The sequence below is a fragment of the Nerophis lumbriciformis genome, linkage group LG13 (genome assembly GCF_033978685.3).
Source record: "Nerophis lumbriciformis linkage group LG13, RoL_Nlum_v2.1, whole genome shotgun sequence".
NCBI classification, from domain to species: Eukaryota; Metazoa; Chordata; class Actinopteri; order Syngnathiformes; family Syngnathidae; genus Nerophis; species Nerophis lumbriciformis.
In genome coordinates this window covers 25,622,965-25,645,588 of record NC_084560.2, presented here as the reverse complement: position 1 = coordinate 25,645,588, position 22,624 = coordinate 25,622,965, and positions in this window count along the sequence as shown.

Here is a 22,624-nt window from a genome sequence, read left to right as displayed (position 1 = left end):
AACAATGGAGCTCCTACTTTTCGCTGTTTCATGGACTTTGACTGGCTTAATTTCCGCATCTGAGAATCCAATACACCTGGGACCTACTATTGCAGCTCAATAACCTGAATCACAATCACACGGGACGTTCAGCTGCTTGATTTGACGCAGAGGGATTTAAATAGTCCGAGCAACAAGGACTTTAGAGGCTTTAAGAAAAGGAAACGTGGGAAAAGAGGAGGTGACAAACTGCGAATGAGGAAACGGCAGACAACCCGCCTTCCCTTGCCCTCTCTGGTTATGGGGTATGTCCAGTCCTTGCGGAAAAAACGTGATGAGCTTCAAGGAAACGCTCGCTTCCTCCAGGACTACAGAGACTGCTGTGTTATGGCATTTACGGAGACATGGCTTACTGAATTTGACTTGTTTTTTCAGCATTGTCCACACGTTTAAGTCAGGACTTTGGGAAAGCCATTCTAAAACCTTAATTCTAGCCTGATTTAGCCATTCCTTTACCACTTTTGACATGTGTTTGGGGTCATTGTCCTGTTGGAACACCCAACTGCGCCCAAGACCCAACCTCTGGGCTGATGATTTTAGGTTGTCCTGAAGAATTTGGAGGTAATCCTCCTTTTTCATTGTCCCATTTAAAGCACCAGTTCCATTGGCAGCAAAACAGGCCCAGAGCATAATACTACCACCACCATGCTTGACGGTGGGAAAGGTGTTCTTGGGATTAAAGGCCTCACCTTTTCTCCTCCAAACATATTGCTGGGTATTGTGGCCAAAAAGCACAATTTTTGTTTCATCTGACATCACATGGACAAAGATAAGACATTCTGGAGGAAAGTTCTGTGGTCAGATGAAACAAAAATTTAGCTGTATGTATGTATGTATTATAAAATTGCTTCAATTTAGAGAAATTGTTTTTCCTTTATAGTGGTACTTTAAAGACCAAACCCCGGAATTTTACCAGTGTAAAGTCATAATTGTACAAGTAAAAGTTATTTAAATTATATGTGAATAATTGTAATGAAAACAATTAAATACATGTAAAATTGTGATGATGAAGCCATTATATTCAGAAAAAAACACACAATTAAATTATTAAATTCATATTAGAAATCCCAAATCCATAATTTCACAAGACAAAAAAACGAACAAAGCCTTACAATTCAAACACAAATCCCAGAATTTTAATAGAAAAAAGTTAAGTATAACTCAACATTTTACTTTAGTTGTAATATTTAAATAATGTTTTTTTCAATATTGCAATAGTCATATTCGAAGAAAAAAAACACAATTGAGTGGCTAAATATACATTACAAACCAAAAATATCTTACTGTAATTTGACAAGATTAAACTAACATGAAACAAAATTCATAACTGTACATGAATAAAGTTTTTTTTTTTTAACTGAATTATTTGTTGTTAAAATTATGACTTGACAAACTAACTGAATATGTTCTTCTTCGCTTTTCTTTTTGTGTAAAACACTCTTATTTTTGGTATTTAACGAAATGGTGCAGTAAAGGCTCGGTAACCACGAGAGGCGCTATACTGCCAGGGTATCGTCACACCAATTCTCAAGGTGACCTTGGTACTTTGGTACTTTAGGAACATGACATGTTCACCAACCGCCTGCTTCTGTCATGTTTTATCAGCAGACTCATAAGAATGAGGGCGCTTTGGTTTGTTGACTAGTGTAGGCAATCATCAAAGGATGTGATTCTGGGTTGCCATGGCAATGACAGAGAAACCTTGAAGAAGACGTCTTAATCTTTTTAAGGTTAAATGTCTCTTTAATATTGCTTTAACATCCAAGGACGTCAGAGTGCACGCCTACGAAAGTCTTTATTCAACCTTACAATGGCAGGAAGTTGTGTGTGGTGGTCAGTCACATGTGTATATATATATATGTATGTATGTGTGTATATATATATATATATATATATATATATATATATATATATATATATATATATATATATATATATGTATATGTATATATATAGGTATGTATATATATAGGTATATATATATATATATATATATATATATATATAAGTATATATATGCTCCAATCACTCTATCACAAAAAAATAAGTTGTAGTAATTATTGGAAACTCAAGACAGCCATGACATTATGTTCTTTACAAGTGTATGTAAACTTTTGACCACGACCGTATGAGAGTTCTGTATAAAAAAACAGTTTTGTTCCTTTCTAACAAGAACATGCACAATAGTGTGTCTGCTTCTCATCTCCTTCTGCAGCAGCTTCTCCCCTCTGCATACGTGATAGGAGAGATGCATGCACTTTCACATCAGCCTTTTCTATCAATTTCCCCTCCTCTGCCAGTATAAGCTCCCTCATTTGTCGTGCTCGCTCGCAGCCTCGGAGCCGAATGGAAGCAAACATCACACGCGCGTGTACTTTCAGCCCGTGAACCTTCCCTCAACCACACTCCTTATTTTCCTCTGAATACATTTTGGAATTTCCAGTTCGGTGTTATTTCCCGACGCCTTTGAGGAGGCCTGACAGGGCTGCAGGCGAGTCAACCTCGACAAGAAGAAATACGATTCCCCAATCATGGCTGCACTTGTAATATTTGCGGCCCACTCACCTGGCTGCGTTTTTTTTTTTTTTTTTTTTTTTTTTACAGCAGGGAGATGAGAAAGGCCATTTTCCGACTTCACAGGCGCCTTGCAAACAGCACACAGTGCCCGTATAAATTACACCTGACACGCGTTTGATCTTCCCGTTTCTTTTCCGGCCACACAGAGAGAAATAATTAAGAAGGTGGCAGATGTGCGAGTCATAAGAGGCAAAAAAAAAAAAAAAAAAAAAAGTGATGACACGGCAATGTCTGACAGCTGAGATAGGGGGCGGGGGTCCGCTCCACCTACTCCCAATCTGTCTGGGTGGGAGCAATCACCGAGCTAATAAATCTCTCATCCGCCGCGCACACGTCCATAAAATCCTCCGAGACCACCAGACTGTGGACTCGAACATTAAGCGACCCAGGAATACTTCCACCTGGCCGGTCTGTGCATTGATTCCTCTTGGAAAGGGTAGCTGAAAGAAAGACACACACACACACACACACACACACACACACACACACACACACACACACACACACACACACACACACACACACACACACACACACACAAACATGTTTTTATCAGGCCTCCTGACAGCTGCCTAATTTAAACCACGGGCTAATCATCTTAAACTCAGGAGGCCTGTGTCAAAATAGCTGCAGGTGTTCGCAATAACGCCACAAAGTGCACTTCCTGCACACTGCCAAAGTGCAGAAGGCACCAGCTGCAGCGAGCCAAGCAAAGGTTGGATGCTCCAAATAATAACCTGGCATTTGTACAATACAGAGGTCAAACAACATTGTCTGGGGGGAATATACAGTCATACACTATATTGCCAAAAGTATTTGGCCACCCATCCAAATGATCAGGATCAGGTGTCCTAATCACTTGGTGTACAAACACAGGTGTATACAATCAAGCACTTAGGCATGGAGACTGTTTCTACAAACATTTGTGAAAGAATGGGCCGCTCCAGCGTGGAACTGTCATAGGATGCCACCTGTGCACCAAATCCAGCCGTTTCCTCGCTCCTAAATATTCCAAAGTCAACTGTTGGCTTTGTTTTAAGGAAATGGAAGAGTTTGGGAACAACAGCAACCCAGCCACCAAGTGGTAGGCCACGTAAACTGACAGAGAGGGGGTCAGCGGATGCTGGAGCGCATAGTGCAAAGAGTTGCTACAGAGCTCCAAACTTCATGTGACCTTCCAATTAGCCCACGTACAGTATGCAGAGAGCTTCGTGGAATGGGTTTCCATGGCCGAGCAGCTGCATCTAAGCCATGCATCACCAATGCAAATCGTCGGATGCAGTGGTGTAAAGCACGTCGCCACTGGACTCTAGAGCAGTGGAGACACATTCTCTGGAGTGTTTAATCACGTTTTTCCATCTGGCAATCTGATGGACGAGTCTGGGTTTGGAGGTTGCCAGGAGAATGCTACATTTCGGACTGCATCGTGCCGAGTGCGAAATTTGGTGGAGGAGGAGTTATGGTGTGGGGGTTTCTTTCAGGAGTTGGGCTTAGCCCCTTAGTTCCAGTGAAAGGAACTTTGAATGCTCCAGGATACCAAAACATTTTGGACAATTTCATGCTCCCAACCTTGTGGGAACAGTTTGGAGAGGGCCCCTTCGTCTTCCAACATGACTGTGCACCAGTGCACAAAGCAAGGTCCATAAAGACATAGATGACAGAGTCTGGTCTGGATGAACTTGACTGGCCTGTACAGAGTCCTGACTTAAACCCGATAGAACACCTTTGGGATGAATGAGAACGGAGACTGAGAGCCAGGCCTTCTCGTCCAACATCAGTGTGTGACCTCACCAATGCGCTCTTGGAAGAATGGTCGAAAACTCCTATAAACACACTCCACAACCTTGTGGACAGCCTTCCCAGAAGAGTTGAAGCTGTAATAGCTGCATAAGGTGGACCGACATCATATTGAACCCTATGGGTTAGGAATGGGATGGCACTTCAAGTTCATATGTGAGTCAAGGCAGGTGGCCAAATACCTTTGGCAATATAGTGTATCTCAACTTAGTAGTGTCTTGAGATAAGACACTACTAATTGTTCGACTAATTGTTGTGCTTTAAGCTGCAAGCAAACATTTGAGTTCGAAGCATTCCTGCCTTTAGTTGGCCTAGCAAAAGTCACAGTGAACCCTGTAAAAGCCGACCAAAAACATCTGGTCTTATTTGCTAGCATTAGCCTGTTAGTTTTCTTTTTTAACCTGTTTTTAAACTGGCTAAAAAATCAAATCAAATCAATAAAACCATGACCGAGTGTCTAGTTTACTTGACAAAGCGGTATGAGCGTATCGTTGCTAGTCTGCGCCATACTGAAGCAGGCCGAGTATAATGCAAGCCCAAGAATATTAACATATCTGAAGGGCGCACATGTATCCATGAAAATATAAAAAAGCTGCTGATTGTATGATTTGACGAAGAAGGCCAAGATTTAGCTAAAAAAGACGGCTCAAGCTTCCCCAAAGTGCTGTACAGGTTAGTTAAAAATGACAAAGGTCAAACAATCAATTTATACAAAAAATATGTATGTATGTATGTATGTATATATGTATGTATGTATGTATGTATGTATATATGTATGTATGTATGTATCTATATATATATATATATATATATGTATGTATGTATGTATGTATGTATATATATATGTATGTATGTATGTATGTATGTATGTGTGTGCGTGTGTGTATATATATATATATATATGATATTGACAAGATGGCGGCGCCCTGATGGCAGCGGCTTGCAGACGCTCTTGGAAGTGTAGAGCGATTTGGCAAAAATACCCGTCAATTCTGTCTATTTCATGGCTGGCTCACAGCGTGGACACTTCGTGATCAGATACGACCGACAGACGATTCTGGATGTGGATAGATCGGGCCGTTATAGGCTGAAAGATGCGGGTACTTTCGACCTCCTCGCTAGCATGGGGATTCTTCGCCGGCTACATCCAGCGGCCTCTAAAGCAGCGGAGTCAAGTGCCAGCGAGGACCGTCAACGGAAGACACGTAAGCGGTGTGAGCGGAAGCAGAAGCGGGGATGCCGAGCGGGGCTAACAACAAAGCGAAAGGCTAATCCTCAAAGAAGCGCTAGTCCGGGTGAGAAGTTAGTTAAAATAGAACTAGCCAGCGCCAGGCTGGATAATACCTGCACACATAGCAACTATTTTAGAACAATACACAACTCAAAAAATGTTTTTTCTGTGTCAGAAGTAGACATGCACTCTACTGAGGTGGCAAGTTATGATGCGTTCGGTTTATCACAACATCAAGCAAACAATCGGAAAATTCCCGTCATATCAATTCCTAGATATGGTCGAAATTATTTAAATTGCACTACACATAATAAACACAACATTATTAATATTGCTACTACGGATAATTTCAACAAAAACTCCTCAAAACAGCCCACTACCTATAATATGGGCTTCTTAAACATAAGATCATTATCTTCCAAAACGTTATTAGTTAATGAGGTCATTAGAGACAATAATCTTGACGTTATTGGTCTCGCCGAGACCTGGCTCAAACCAGACGATTTCTTTGCGCTGGGTGAGGCGTCTCCTCCTGGCTATGCGGGAGCGCATATTGCCCGTCCCATTAAAAGGGGTGGGGGAGTTGCACTCATCCACAATAAAAACTTTAATCTTACCCCGAACCTAAATAATAAATACAACTCGTTTGAGATGCTTACTATGAGGTTTGTCACACCGCTGCCTCTCCACCTGGCTGTTATCTACCGCCCCCCAGGACCCAATTCGGACTTCATCAGTGAATTTTCAGAGTTCGTTGCTGATTTAGTGACGCACGCCGACAATATAATCATAATGGGGGACTTTAATATCCATATGAATACCCCATCGGACCCTCAGTGCATGGCGCTCCAGACTATAATTGATAGCTGTGGTCTTACACAAATAATAAATGAACCTACGCATCGCAACGGAAATACGATACATCTAGTGCTGGTCAGGGGTGTCACCACCTCCAAAGTTACGATACTCCCGTATACTAAAGTAATGTCCGATCATTACCTTATAAAATTCGAAGTTCTGACTCATTGTCAACAAACTAATAATAATAACTACTATAGCAGCCGCAACATTAATGCTGCCACAACGATGACTCTTGCTGGCCTACTGCTTTCGGTAATGGCACCATTCCCAAATTATGTCGGCTCTATTGATAACCTCACTAACAACTTTAACGACGCCCTGCGCGACACCATTGATAGTATAGCACCGCTAAAGCTTAAAAGAGCCCCTAAAAGGCGCACCCCATGGTTTACAGAAGAAACTAGAGCCCATAAATTATCATGTAGAAAGCTGGAACGCAAATGGCGCGCTACTAAACTTGAGGTTTTCCATCAAGCATGGAGTGATAGTTTAATAACTTATAAACACATGCTTACCCTAGCTAAAGCTAAATATTACTCAAATCTCATCCACCTCAACAAAAATGATCCGAAATTTTTGTTTAGTACAGTAGCATCGCTAACCCAACAAGGGACTCCTCCCAGTAGCTCCACCCACTCAGCAGATGATTTTATGAATTTCTTTAATAAGAAAATTGAACTCATTAGAAAGGAGATTAAAGACAATGCATCGCAGCTACAACTGGGTTCTATTAACACAGATACGACTGTATCTACGAAGGATACCGCCCTCCAAAATAGTTTCTCTCTCTTTGAGGAAATAACATTAGAGGAATTGTTAAGATGTGTCAATGGGACAAAACAAACAACATGTTTACTTGACCCATTTCCTGGGAAACTTATTAAGGAGCTTTTTGTATTATTAGGTCCATCAGTGCTAAATATTATAAACTTATCACTTTTCTCTGGCACTGTTCCACTAGCATTCAAAAAAGCGGTTATTCATCCTTTGCTCAAAAGAACTAACCTCGATCCTGACCTCATGGTAAACTACCGGCCGGTGTCCCACCTTCCGTTTATCTCGAAAATCCTCGAAAAAATTGTCGCAAAGCAGCTAAATGAACACTTAATGTCTAACAATCTCTGTGAACCTTTTCAATCCGGTTTCAGGGCAAATCACTCTACGGAGACAGCCCTCGCAAAAATGACTAATGATCTACTGCTAACGATGGATTCTGATGCGTCATCTATGTTGCTGCTTCTTGATCTTAGCGCTGCTTTCGATACCGTCGATCATAACATTTTATTAGAGCGTATCAAAACACGTATTGGTATGTCAGACTTAGCCTTGTCGTGGTTTAACTCTTATCTTACTGACAGGATGCAGTGCGTCTCCCATAACAATGTGACCTCGGACTATGTTAAGGTAACGTGCGGAGTCCCCCAAGGTTCGGTTCTTGGCCCTGCACTCTTTAGTATTTACATGCTGCCGCTAGGCGACATCATACGCAAATACGGTGTTAGCTTTTATTGCTATGCTGATGACACCCAACTCTACATGCCCCTAAAGCTGACCAACACGCCGGATTGTAGTCAGCTGGAGGCGTGTCTTAATGAAATTAAACAATGGATGTCCGCTAACTTCTTGCAACTCAACACTAAGAAAACGGAAATGCTGATTATCGGTCCTGCTAAACACCGACATTTATTTGATAATACCACCTTAACATTTGACAACCAAACAATTACACAAAGCGACTCAGGAAAGAATCTGGGTATTATCTTCGACCCAACTCTCTCCTTTGAGTCACACATTAAGAGTGTTACTAAAACGGCCTTCTTTCATCTCCGTAATATCGCTAAAATTCGTTCCATTTTGTCCACTAGCGACGCTGAGATCATTATTCATGCGTTCGTTACGTCTCGTCTCGATTACTGTAACGTATTATTTTCGGGTCTCCCTATGTCTAGCATTAAAAGACTACAATTGGTACAAAATGCGGCTGCTAGACTTTTGACAAGAACAAGAAAGTTTGATCATATTACGCCTATACTGGCTCACCTGCACTGGCTTCCTGTGCACTTAAGATGCGACTTTAAGGTTTTACTACTTACGTATAAAATACTACACGGTCTAGCTCCAGCCTATCTTGCCGATTGTATTGTACCATATGTCCCGGCAAGAAATCTGCGTTCAAAGAACTCCGGCTTATTAGTGATTCCCAGAGCCCAAAAAAAGTCTGCGGGCTGTAGAGCGTTTTCTATTCGGGCTCCAGCACTATGGAATGCCCTCCCGGTAACAGTTAGAGATGCTACCTCAGTAGAAACATTTAAGTCCCATCTCAAAACTCATTTGTATACTCTAGCCTTTGAATAGCCCCCCTTTTTTAGACCAGTTGATCTGCCGTTTCTTTTATTTTCTCCTCTGCTCCCCCCTATCCCTTGGGGAAGGGGAGACACACAGATCCGGTGGCCATGGATGGGGTGCTGGCTGTCCGGGGTCGGGACCCGGGGTGGACCGCTCGCCTGTATATCGGTTGGGAACATCTCTGCGCTGCTGACCCGTCTCCGCTCGGGATGGTTTCCTGCTGACCCCACTGTGGACTGGACTCTTACTGTTATGCTGGATCCACTATGGACTGGACTCTCACAATATTATGTTAGACCCACTCGACATCCATTGCATTCGGTCTCCCTAGAGGGGGGGGGGGGGGGGTTACCCACATATGCGGTCCTCTCCAAGGTTTCTCATAGTCATTCACATCGACGTCCCACTGGGGTGAGTTTTTCCTTGCCCTTATGTGGGCTATACCGAGGATGTCGTTGTGGCTTGTGCAGCCCTTTGAGACACTTGTGATTTAGGGCTATATAAATAAACATTGATTGATTGATTGATTGATATATATATATATATATATATATATATATATATATATATATATATATATATATATATATAAATGTGTATATATATATATATATATATATATATAAATGTGTGTATATATATATATATATATATATATATATATATATATATATATATATATATATATATGACGGCGTGGCGCAGTGGAAGAGTGGCCGTGCGCGACCCGAGGGTCCCTGGTTCAATCCCCACCTAGTACCAACCTCGTCATGTCCGTTGTGTCCTGAGCAAGACACTTCACCCTTGCTCCTGATGGGTGCTGGTAGCGCCTTGCATGGCAGCTCCCTCCATCAGTGTGTGAATGTGTGTGTGAATGGGTAAATGTGGAAGTACCGGTAGTGTCAAAGCGCTTTGAGTACCTTGAAGGTAGAAAAGCGCTATACAAGTACAACCCATTTATCATTTATCATTATCATTTATATATATATATATTATTTATATATATATATATACATATATACATATATATATATATATATATATATATATATATATATATATATATATATATATACATATATATATATATTATTTATATATATATATATATATATATATATATATATATATACATATACATATATACATATATATATTATTTATATATATATATATATATATATATATATATATATATACATACATATATATATATATATATATATATATATATATATATATATATATATATATATATATATGTATGTGTGGGGAAAAAAAATCACAAGACTATTTCATCTCTATAGAGATGAAATAGTCTTGTGATTTTTTTTCCCCACACATACATATATTGCGCTCTACTACGGTATCGAGCACTATTTTTTGGATAACCTTATTAAGACATATATATATATATATATATATATATATATATATATATATATATATATACAGTGTTGGGTTAGTTACTAAAAACCAGTAACTAGTTACAGTTACTAGTTACTTTATTTCAAAAGTAACTCAGTTACTAACTCAGTTACTTACACCAAAAAGTAATGCGTTACTGTGAAAAGTAACTATTTAGTTACTTCTTTTTTTCTTCTTTTTTTTTTTAAAGCTCCCATTAATGCCCTTTTTGCCTTCATTTCAGTACTGTTATTGCACTGGAGAATAATACAATCTGTTGATCAACTTGACATACATTTTTATTTTCCTTTTAACATAATTAATGAAAAACAGTGCAACATAAAAAGGCATTCCTCCTTTCTTTAAACTTGGACCAATGACCATGAATAAAAAACAAGTTAAAGTGCAACATAAGAAGGCACATCATCTTCCTTGAAACATAAAGCCTGACATCTGGAGTGATGCTGCTGTCTTCCACACTTGGAGCCATGGATTGTAGAATACTTGTTTTCAGTGGCAGGATCATTGACACAGATGGTGATGTTTCAGTGCTCAGTAGAGATGGAACACTTTTGAGGGGTTTAAGCACCTGGAGGACCTCACCTGCCACTCTCACATCATCATCAGACAGGGTGACATTTGTCTTTAGGGTGTTGTGGGTCAATGCAGAGTATATAGCTGCCTGCTGCTCCAACATATCATAAGTGGAGTTCCACCTCGTTGGGACATCAAGTATGAGCAGGCAGCTTTAGCATTTCTTGCTTTGTCTTAAGCACATGAGCAGCTGTTGTGCTTGGGTGGAAGTAAGAAACCTTCCTGATCCTCCCAAAGAGGCGCTCCATCCTATTGACTGAGATTCCCTTCTGTGATGCCAAATTCACTACATGTGCAAAGCACCTATCTGTGGTCCCAGTCCTGCCTCATTCTCTGTAATTATTTGATTTTTGGCATTATCACGTGTGACTGGGATATCTTTATCTTCCATTCCTCCACTGCTTGTGTCAGTACCTGCGCAAGGTGACTCTCGTAGAGGGGGCGTGTCTTCTCATCTCCCAGTCTGCTGTGATGAAGTGAGCGCTTATAGTTCCGCTGGACGTCCACCCGTCTGTCATGAGCGCAACAGCTGATGCTCGGGATAGTTCATCCACAACTTTTTTCTTCTCCTGCTCATAAAGATCTGGCACAATCTTATTGCTGAAGTGGGTGCGCGACGGGATGTCGTAACGTGGTTCAAGCATGTTCAGCATGTGTTTAAAACCCTCGTTTTGCACAACCGAGTCTGCACTTATAAACACACCGATTCAATGGCGGGGGCGTTCAAGCTCCTCCGTTACTCCGCTCGCCATGACCACGCTGTGTGTGGACTGAACATGCTAACAACTTTTTTTTTTGTTTCATATATCAAACCGCGGATCAGTTGTGTGCGTCATCCCCTCCCCACACACACACATAGACCGCGCCTCTTTTCTTCTCTCCGGCTTGTGACAGAGGAAGATTCAGAAGAACGACACCGCAGCGCTTCTGTTTCTAGCCGATACTACATCAAAAGTAACGTAAAATAACGCAGTAACGCATCATGTAGTAACGGTAACTAAATTACTGAATAAAAAAAAATAACGCGTTAGATTACTAGTTACCGCCGAAACTAACGGCTTTACAGTAACGCGTTACTTTGTAACGCGTTAGTCCCAACACTGTATATATATATATATATATAAATGTGTGTATATATATATATATATATATATATATATATATATATATATATATATATATATATATATATATATATATATACACACATTTATATATATATATATATATATATATATATATATATATATATATATATATATATATATATGTGTGTGTGTGTGTGTATACTGTGCCTCCGGAAAATATTCATAGCACTTTTCTGTTATGTTCCGGCCTTATTTCAATATGGAATACATTCATTGTAATCCTCAACATTGTATGTATATGTATATATGTATGGAGAGAGAGATTTGGGACTTTGTTAAAACATCTTTATAGAAAAAATGTGAAAAACATAACCAACCTAATAACAGAACACTGAATTATGATTCGAAGTAAAAACAAAGAAGCTTTTTATCATTACGATGAATAAGTTACATCCTTACATCATACTCACCAATAACTTTTGAAACCCACAAATGACTTCCCTGCTGTCACTTTCAGTTGCACAGCCTTATACATGTTTAAATACGCTACCCACCCCCCTCCAAAAAAGTCAAGTTCAGCTGCATAAATTAGTGTCTTTTCCCCCCACTTCTACAATGTTTACTGTGCATGCAAACATTCAAAGGCGACAGAAGCAGCTGGCAGTCATTCATTTTCAATGAAAGCCTCGGCAAGCGGCCCACAGCAACCAAAGCAGAAGACGTGCGCATACATCAGTGTTCCTTTCCATGTTGACACTGGGAGAGAACGCGATCATGGCGCTCCGCGCTTTCCCTGATCCGTACAACTTATCCCCCGTTTGTCTAGTCTGACATGGACCGAAATAACTTGGAGAGAAGAGAGTGTCACAAACACAAGGGATGACTGGAAAGTGATTGGACGCTCCGTACAAACACTACAAAGTCAGCCGCGTGCCAGGACCGTCACAAACAACACGACCAAGGAACATGTAAAAGTTGACTGCAGGAAATATGACTACAATGAACATCTGAGTTGCTCTGGTTGGGAAACTATTGCTGGTAATAGAAATGATCAGTTCCATGATCCAACTGTCTCCATCATAAATCAATATGGCAATTTTAAGAATTTTCTAGTCAACCTTTTAATGGCGGTGGCTGAAAAGTATTCATCATATGCACAAACAGTCCATTGAAGAACAAAACCAACAGCAAAATAAATTAAAGAAATTATTTAAAAAATAATTATTACAAAAATAAAAAAATAACTAAAATAAATAAATCAATAAAAAATACTTACAGTATACATTTAATTAAATTTTACTGATGGCACAACATCAAAATAATGGTCTGCGGTTGTGAGGCCGGTTGGATGTACTGCCAAATTCTCTGAAACGCCTTTGGAGACAGCTTATGTTTGAGAAATGAACATTCAATTAACGGGCAACAGCTTTGGTGGACATTCCTGCAGTCAGCATGTCAATTGCACGCTCCCTCAAAACTTTGGCATCTGTGGCATTGTCCATCCATCCATCCATCCGTTTTCTACCGCTTATTCCCTTTGGGGTCGCGGGGGGCGCTGGAGCCTATCTCAACTACAATCGGGCGGAAGGCGGGGTACACCCTGGACAAGTCGCCACCTCATCGCAGGGCCAACACAGATAGACAGACAACATTCACACTCACATTCACACACTAGGGCCAATTTAGTGTTGCTGTGGCATTGTACTGTGTGATAATCATGCTGTTTAATCAGCATCTTGATATGCCACACCTGATAGGTGGGGTGGGTTATCCTGGCAAAGAAGAAGTGCTCACTAACACAGATTTAGACAGATTTTTTAACAATAGTAGTATATAGTAAACATTTTAGATCTCTGAATTCAACTCCTGAACAATGTACACAAACGCCATTGGTGGATCTACACCTAACATCCACTGTAATGATACCAAGTACAGGAGCGTATCTAGTCGATACTACTATGATTACGTCAATATTTTTTGGCATCACAGCATCTTCTTTCGTTTAAAAAAAACATATGTTATGTTTATAAACTCAGGAAATATGTCCTTGGACACATGAGGACTTTGAATATGACCAATGTATAATCCTGTACCTACTTGGTATCGGATTGATACCCAAATTTGTGGTATCATCCAAAACTAATGTAAAGTATCAAACAACAGAAAAATAAGTGATTATTCAATTTTAACAGAAGTGTAGATAGAACATGTTAAAAGAGAAAATAACCAGATATTAACAGTAAATGAACAAGTAGATTAATAATTCATTTTCTACCACTTGTCCTTAATAATGTTGACAAAATAATAGAATGGAAAATGACACAATATGTTACTGCATATGTCAGCAGACTAATTAGGAGCCTTTGTTTGCTTACTCACTAAAAAAAGACAAGTTGTCTTTTATGTTCACTATTTTCCTTAAGGACAAACTTGCAATAAGAAACATATGTTTAATGTACCCTAAGCTTTTTTGTTAAAATAAAGCCAATAATGCAATTTTTTGTGGTGCCCTTTATTTAGAAAAGTACCGAAAAGTATTGAAATAATTTTGGTACTGGTACCAAAATATTGGTATGGGGACAACACTAGTTCCTGGTGACGATTATCTATAGGCAAATGCATAATTTTTGACCCTTTGGATTCTGCTACCTGAAGTATAATGGACAAAATACAATGTCAATAACAGTAGAATATATAAACATGTGTATAAAGCTATACTAGTGCCAAGTAAAATGTGTTTTTTTGACCTTTGTCTTCCTCTATACAGTACCTCACTGGTTCCATTTGAATCGCCCAAAGACTTATAAAGAGCGCATTTTTAATACAAACCCATCCAACTCACGGCCCCCATCGCCTTCTGAGCTGCACTTTATTTGGTGTCAGCTGGGCCGTGACAGACAGCGTGTTAGTGCTTCATTAGAGCACAGTAAATAACACACAAACAATCATGTCATAAATCTGCTTGAACCGCTGACCCAGTAAACAACGGGCCGCCCGCTTTTTTGCAGTCAGCCGAGCGTGACGGCTTGAACCAGCTCAAACGAGCGCGTTCGACCTATAAACCTTTGAAGGATGGAAGCGAAAGAATAGGCGGAACAAAAACAAAAACAAACTGGAGCGTAGGCCGTGTAACTGTTTTATGCAGGCGGAAACATTGCTTTTTAAACGTGCTAAAATGATCAAAAAGTGATGCAACAATTCAGGGCAATGATACACACTCTTTATAGCAGGGGTGTCCAAAGTGCGGCCCGCCACACATTCTGGAAATGCTATTGCAAAAATAAAATAAAAAAATATTTAAAAAAAGTGGACTGGGGTGAAATCTAACTAGAAAAAGTTGCAATGTTGACACAAAGCTGCCTTGCAGGCTGGTTTTTTTCCCCTTTGTCTATCTCGGTATAGCTCGGTTGGTAGAGTGGCCGTGCCAGCAACTTGAGGGTTCCAGGTTCGATCCCCGCTTCCGCCTTCCTAGTCACTGCCGTTGTGTCCTTGGGCAAGACACTTTACCCACCTGCTCCCAGTGCCACCCACACTGGTTTAAATGGAATTTAGATATTGGGTTTCACTATGTAAAAGCGCTTTGAGTCACTAGAGAAAAGCGCTATATAAATATGATTCACTTCACATTTATTTTTATTTTTTTGCCATTGCTCAAAAAAAAAAAGAATTATTGACCTATTCAAGGCTCCAATTCTTAGAAATATTTCACCTTAAAATGTTTTATGTGGAAAATATTGCATATATTGTGCGGTTGCCGTACACAAACATCAACGTTTTCTTTGACAAAAGAGCAAACAAAATAATAGTTAAAACGTAAAATGGACCGATATATCTGAAGTTGATCTCATGACTTAAGTGTTGAAAGTTAAAAAAAAATACAAATAAAAATGTATCACTTTATGAGTGGGGCACCTTTTGGATGCCAAATATATGTAATGGGATTTTATTTATATTTTCACTGTGATTACTCAAAAATAATAATGAAATAAAACCAATGGTGTCCTGTATTATTGTTTTGTTTTTTTAAGGCTCTAATTACTTCAAACATTGCTTTCTGAATGTTTTAAGCAGTGGGGGAAATACTGCATTTTTCAGTTTTATTATAAAAAAAAACAAAGTTATCTTTGACAGAAAAGGCATAAAACCTTTTCGTTTCGTTTTTTTACTTTATATCTGTCATGTCTGTGTAATCATGTTTTGTTTTAGTCATGTTTTGTTTTGTTTAGTTATTGGACTCTTTAGTTTCTGGCTTTTCACTCCCTTGTCTTGTTTCCATGGTTACCCATTAGTTTCACCTGTTCCACGTTTGGACTCATTGTGCACTCTTGTTTGTCACCATAGCAACCCATTAGTTTTCACCTGTCATGTCACGCACGTGTTTTGAGTCACGCACCTGTTGTGAATCATGTCTGTGTTATTTAAGCTTTTCATTTTCATGTCATATCTTTTCTAACCCTGCTATCCTCTCGTATCAAGCCATAGTAAGTGTTTTTATTTTGTGTTCACAGTTTCTGCCTTAGAGCAAGTTTTGTTTTCATTCGCCAAGATTTTTACCTCCGCCATTGTGCGCACCTTTTGTTTGCTTCTGATTTGTAGTTTGTTAGTGTTTAAAATAAATCATGTACCCACCTTCAAGCCATGTCCGATCCAAGTTCACTTGCATCTCGGGAAAACAAAAACTCCACAGTCCAAGTTCTGACAATATCAACCTGAAGTTGATATACTGTAGAGATTTACTGTAAGCGTTAAATAAAAATAAAACAAATAATTTGACTTGTTTTTAACATTATAATGACTTAGACCCCGGGAACCCTAAAGGTAAAAAAACAAAAAAAATCCATATAATTTGAAAATGAAAAGTATCAAAACGGCCCCCGCATGCTTTAATTTTTCCGTGTGCGGCCCTCGGTGGAAAAAAGTTTGGACACCCCTGCTTTAAAGGCTTAGTGTGAATTCACAGGGGATTGATTGTTCCTTTCTTCTTTATTACTCCTTCAGACATGCTACTGAAAATGCTCCCTTTTTTTTTTCAAAATTATTTTTTATAGGCCATGAAGCGTCTTGGCGCTCTCCGGTGACCTATATAGAGAAACCCTCGCAATAACGTTGTATGTCAGCCGCCCAGCTGAGAAGACTTTTCATACACCCTCATACTCAACTCTGGCAATTCTTCTCCCTTAATCGCTTGTTTTCGTGGACGTGCGCCAACACATTCGTTTGCCAAGGTCATTCCTGGCTGGCAGAGTACTAGCCGGAATCTTTCAAAAGACGGTATTAACGATGGAATGTTTCTGGTCACCGCACGCCTTTTGTTCCTGCCTCCGGGCTCTTTTGCTCCTCGTAAATCTGTTGCGCTGCGGCAGGCGACGTTCTATATGTTCACCACCGGCTGCAACATTAAGTCTATTTGCACCGTCTACTGAGATCCAACACCCGAGCTGTCAGGGAGCTGTCAGTGTGATGCAACACTTCGCTAACACTGACAATCCCACTCAAATCTCAACATTTATACAACTGTATTGTCATGCAGGTCTACTTAATGTGGTGCCCAATGTGTCCACAAAACTACTACAAGGTAGGGTTGTACGGTATACCGGTATTAGTATAGTACCGCGATACTAATGAGTCATATTCGGTACTATACCGCCTCTGAAAAATACCATCAAAATACTGTCATTGCTGATTTTACGAGCAAACAAGCATGTTCGGCAGCGCACAATCACAGAGTACTTACAAGCAGGCACAGTGTGTAGACAGAAAAGGGAGAACGGACGCATTTTGGCCTAAAAACTAACGATAAAAGTTAAGTTATAAGACTGAAACGCCCTCAGGAAGAGGTGTTTTACGACATGGCTAGGTAGCGAGCGGCTAAAGTCCAGTCCCAGTTGGCAGTGTTTTAGCTACTTCTAAATCACTAATCCTGGTCTCCATGGCGACAAATAAAGTAAGTTTCTTACAAGTATCATCCCTGCAGGACGAGGAATAGCTAAACATGCTTCACTACACACCGTAGCGTCAAAATGTAAACAAATGCCATTGGTGGATCTACACCTAACATCCACTGTAATGATACCAAGTACAGGAGTGTTTCTAGTTGATACTACTATGATCACGTCTATATTTTTTGGCATCACAACATCTTCTTTTGTTTTTTATTTATTTATGTTATGTTTATAAACACAGGAAATACGTCCCTGGACACATGAGTACTTTGAGTATGACCACTGTATGATCCTGTAACGACTTGGTATCGGATTGATACCCAAATGTGTGGTATCATCCAAAACTAATGTAAAGTATTCAAACAACAGAAAAATAAGTGATTATTACATTTTAACAGAAATGTAGATAGAACATGTTAAAAGAGAAAGTAAGCAGATATTAACAGTAAATGAACAAGTAGATTAATAATTCATTTTCTACCACCTGTCCTTATATATGAGTTGGAAAATGGCGTTAGATGTAAATACAAATGGAATACAATGATTTGCAAATCCTTTCTAACCCATATTCAATTGAATGCACTACAAAGACAAGATATTTGATGTTCAAACTCATAAACTTAATTTTTTTTTTGCAAATAATAATTAACTTAGAATTTCATGAAATAAGCAGGGGCGTCCATGGTAACGTTGCTTGGATGGCAACATATGTTGCTCCAAAACCTGTATGTACCTTTCAGCATTAATGGCGCCTTCACAGATGTGTAAGTTACCCATGTCTTGGGCACTAATACACCCCCATACCATCACAGATGCTGGCTTTTCAACTTTGCACCTATAACAATCCGGATGGTTCTTTTCCTCTTTGGTCCGGAGGACACGACGTCCACAGTTTCCAAAAACTATTTGAAATGTGGACTCGTCAGACCACAGAACACTTTTCCGCTTTGTATCAGTCCATCTTAGATGAGCTCAGGCCCAGCGAAGCCGACGGCGTTTCTGGGTGTTGTTGATAAACGGTTTTCGCCTTGCATAGGAGAGTTTTAACTTACACTTACAGATGTAGCGACCAACTGTAGTTACTGACAGTGGGTTTCTGAAGTGTTCCTGAGCCCATGTGGTGATATCCTTTACACACTGATGTCGCTTGTTGATGCAGTACAGCCTGAGGGATCGAAGGTCACGGGCTTAGCTGCTTACGTGCAGTGATTTCTCCAGATTCTCTGAACCCTTTGATGATATTACGGACCGCAGATGGTGAAATCCCTAAATTCCTTGCAATAGCTGGTTGAGAAAGGTTTTTCTTAAACTGTTCAACAATTTGCTCACGCATTTGTTGACAAAGTGGTGACCCTCGCCTCATCCTTGTTTGTGAATGACTGAGCATTTCATGGAATCTACTTTTATACCCAATCATGGCACCCACCTGTTCCCAATTTGCCTGTCAACCTGTGGGATGTTCCAAATAAGTGTTTGATGAGCATTCCTCAACTTTATCAGTATTTATTGCCACCTTTCCCAACTTCTTTGTCACGTGTTGCTGGCATCAAATTCTAGAGTTAATGATTATTTGCAAAAAAAAAAAAGTTTATCCGTTTGAACATCAAATATATTGTCTTTGTAGCATATTCAACTGAATATGGGTTGAACAAGATTTGCAATTCATTGTATTCCGTTTATATTTACATCCAACACAATTTCCCAACTCATATGGAAACGGGGTTTGTAATAGAATGGAAAATGACACAATATGTTACTTCATATGTCAGCAAACTAATTAGGAGCCTTTGTTTGTTTACTTACTACTAAAAGACAAGTTGTCTAGTATGTTCACCATTTTATTTAAGGACTAAATTGCAATAAGAAACATATGTTTAATGTACCCTAAGATTTTTTGTTAAAATAAAGCCAATAATTCAATTTTTTGTGGTCCCCTTTATTTAGAAAAGTACCGGTACCAAAATATTGGTATCGGGACACCACTACTACAGCGTCCCTCATCCCACCCTAAACCCAACGTCCCTGCTCCATACACACACACTTGGTATGTTTACTCAACAAATCATTGCATGAATTTGGTCGAAACCAGCTTTTTAAAACTCGTCTAAAAACCAGGGCAGTCAAAAATAACGAGTAATCACAAAAAAATATTGCATTAAAAATGTATAGTTGCAGATTAATCATGCAATTTATCTCGGGCATACAGGACATGCTCATTTACTTTAACTGCGGATGGTTACCTGCAAGGCGGCGTGGGTTGTTACACGCTCAGTGGTCAGGTCAGTGCAATTCCGCTATAAAATACATCCAGACAGGACTTTTGATGAAACGGTTTTGGACAAATAAATGACGTGCATTCAAGTGAAACATTTAAATGATCTTTGTTTATGACATTCTGACAATAAAACACTCTTTATTTTATGCTGCCTTTTTTTTTTTTTTGCTGCAGCTGTTACATATACTGCAATATTGTACATGGTAATTGTTATATTGTATATATTATATTAAAATATAATATATAAGTATATATTATATACTGTATATATAATATGTAAATATTACATATGTTAGATTTTATATTGCTACTACAGTACATTTTTAGTCTACTTTATACCTGCATTATCCTTTCTATCCTTACCCTTTCCATCCTTAGTAACTGAGCTACTGTGTGGAACAATTTCTCTTGTGGATCAATAAAGTCCAAGTCTAAGTCTAAAATGGCATTTATGTCAAAATAATGGAGTCTTTTTTTAGGTCAACTTAGTTCATGTAAACGATTAATCAAGATTAATCCAAATTCAAAAGTGGGATCAATCTGATTAAGCATATTAGTCAATTGACACTATTAGTAAAAACCTCTACGTTTTTGACTTTTTAAAGATGAGATGTTATATTTTATATTGCTACTACGGTACATTTTTAGTCTACTTTACACCTGCATACCTGCATTATCCTTTCCATCCTTACCCTTTCCATCCTTTGTAACTGAGCTACTGTGTGGAACAATTTCTCTTGTGGATCAATAAAGTTTGTCTAAGTCTAAGTCTAAAATGGCATTATGTCAAAATAATGGAGTCTTTTTCAGGCTAACTTAGTTCATATAAACGATTAATCAAAATTAATCCAAATTCAAAAATGGGATCAATCTAATTAAGCATATTAGTCATTTGACACCATTAGTAAAAACCTCTAAATTTGTTGCTTTTTAAAAATGAGATTAACATATCTACATATCTAGATAAACCCCATAAATAATTTGTTTTTTTTATTTTATTTTTTTAATTTTTATTTTTGCAAAAAAGTCAACAAATTCCATACACTGTAAAGTGGCCAGAATATGAATTTAAATATTCATATAACTTGTCATTTTATACTTAAATATGATCATAAATCTGTCAAGTTGTCCCTTACATCAGAGTATAAAGTTAAAGTTAAAGTACCACTGATAGTCACACACACACACTCGGTGTGGTGAAATTACCCTCTGCATTTGACCCATCCCCTTGTTCACCCCCTGGGAGGTGAGGGGAGCAGTGAGCAGCAGCGGTGGCCGCGCTCGGGAATCATTTTGGTGAATTAACCCCCAATTCCAACCCTTGACGCTGAGTGCCAAGCAGGGAGGTAATGAGTCCCATTTTTATAGTCTTTGGTATGACACGACCTACCGATCTCAGGGCGGAAACTCCAACCACAAGGCCACTGAGCAGGCTTATAAAGTAGAGATTAGCGGATACATATAGAAGTATATTATCAGTGGATACTACGAACCATAAAAATATTATGATTCTATAATTACTACTGCATCTCCTGAGAGTTGTTTCTAACATCAATCTAGACTTTTTGAATGTACCACAGTTATATGCAATGAAATGCAAAATTAAAACTTGTACAATAATTTCATTTTTTAGGCAACATTTCACTGTATAAGTGAGAGGCATGATTCATAATCTAAAATCAACTTTCACTGGTTTAGAGGCATTGCAGCAACAGCAACTCAATATGTCAATACGGTAGCTGCATAAGTTAGTTAGCGCTTATAATAAGAGTATCGCTAATGCTTGGTAAATTTTCATGTCCCAAGATGTAAATGGAGTATTGTTGGCGGTTTATGAATGTTTTTTAGAGGGCTTTATGGCCGCAATAGAGTACTCCCATTACCTGCATTGTTAGCCACCTCTTACTGGCTGTATTTTACAGAGTAGAATGCATAAAAAAACAACAACACGTATGTATTCTTGTCTCACAAAAAGATTGTCAATGAGAGACAAAAGTCTAAAAACAAAGTGCAGTTCCCGCTTTTAAATGTGATATTTGATGACGTCTTTGTTGAGTGAAGTGTTTACCGCTAAAAGGCGGCTTTGTAAGTATGTATTTTTTAAATTTTATTTGAAAATAATCACAGAATGTTAATTAATCTAATTCAAGAAAATGGAGCAACTCCAAACTAATCCCAGCTTTTAACAGAAAGTCAAACACAAATACAAAAGGACGGAGTAGACATTGAAAGGGTAAAAGAAAACACATTTTTGGGTGTAATAATAGATGATAAAATGAATTGGAAATCTCATGTAAAAAATATACTACATAAAGTAGCAAGAAACACGTCAATAATGAATAAAGCAAAACATGTTCTGGACCAAAAATCACTTCATATTCTTTACTGCTCACCAGTGTTACCATATCTGAGGTATTGTGCAGAAATATGGGGAAACAACTACAAATATGCGCTTCATTCACTAACT